This window comes from Propithecus coquereli, unplaced genomic scaffold (genome assembly GCF_000956105.1).
Source record: "Propithecus coquereli isolate 6110/MARCELLA unplaced genomic scaffold, Pcoq_1.0 Scaffold87, whole genome shotgun sequence".
Lineage (NCBI taxonomy): Eukaryota > Metazoa > Chordata > Mammalia > Primates > Indriidae > Propithecus > Propithecus coquereli.
In genome coordinates this window covers 4,389,237-4,390,450 of record NW_012154951.1, presented here as the reverse complement: position 1 = coordinate 4,390,450, position 1,214 = coordinate 4,389,237, and the positions used below count along the sequence as shown (strand labels likewise).

The 1,214-nt window shown below is 31.9% G+C and overlaps 1 protein-coding gene across 1 annotated transcript in view; it reads right to left on the bottom strand.

The window, feature by feature from the left end:
* PI4K2B (phosphatidylinositol 4-kinase type 2 beta) overlaps positions 1–1,214 on the bottom strand; it is a 30,709-nt gene that overhangs the window by 12,755 nt on the left and 16,740 nt on the right. The gene's annotated exons all lie outside the window — the stretch shown is intronic.

Here is a 1,214-nt window from a genome sequence, read left to right as displayed (position 1 = left end):
TACTAAGAACAAAAAAATAAAGTTTTTAGCAAAATCTAATTGCTCAAGATATACCAATAAAATAAATTCAGGAGCTATTATAAATATGTACATTTATGTGTATATTTCAAATCCATTTCTGCTATAACTGCCACTTATTTTTATTTATCTCATTCTTTTCTATCTACAACTAAATAATTATTGAGGCACAATTTACACACAATTAACTTCATATATTAACATACGCAATTTGATGAGCCTTGACATATGTAAACCTTCACCCAAAAGTTTCCTTGTGTCCCTCTGCAGTCCATCCCTCCTCCACACCATCCCCAGGCAACCACTAGTCTGTTATGTCACTGGAAACCAGTTTGCATTTTCTGTATTTTTACACAAATGGAATCATACAGTATGTTCCTTTTATGTATAGCTTCTTGCACTCAGCATGATTTTAAGATTCATCCATATTATAATGCGTGTCAAGTTTGTCCTTTCTCATTGCTAAGTACTATGAATATTTTTAAATTTCTTTCATAAACACAAGTATAAACTTTTAAAAGTGATGAAGTGATAACTTCAGAACACAGAGATTATAAATACTGAAGAAAATTTTTTAATAACTTAAAATTTTCTCAAATATACAGATTGTTTTAAACTTGTAAAACTATTCTGAAAATATCTCTTCTGTAACTATGTAAAATTTGAACTTGCGTACTCAAAAGTTGATAGCAATTAATCTAAAATCTGTAACTCTGATAGTGTTAAGGGTCTATGCAGTCTATTACATACGTTAAAACCAGCTTCTTATAAGAAGTACTTTTTTTTTTAAGTTCAATGGCTATGATTCACAGGTAAAGCACACATGTTCCATTGTATTAGTTAATATTGTATTATCTAATACTGACTCAAAAGACTCAGAAAGAAGTGAATTAGTAAAATACAAACATGGTGACCAAAAATACCAGAAGCCTTTATTACATAAAAGCAAAAAACATCTGGTGATCCTAAAATTTTCTCAGCTCTAGAAAAGTACTAAGTTGGTATTATTCTTCTATTTTAATACAAAATAAAAAATAAGCCAGGCACAGTGGCAGGCCTGTAATCTCAGTTACTTTGGGGGTCTGAGGTAGGAGGATCACTTAAGCCTAGGAGGTCAAAGCTACAGTGTGCTATAATTGTGCCCGTTCAGTGGAGCCACTGAACTCCAACGTGCACAACACAGCAAGACCGTCTCT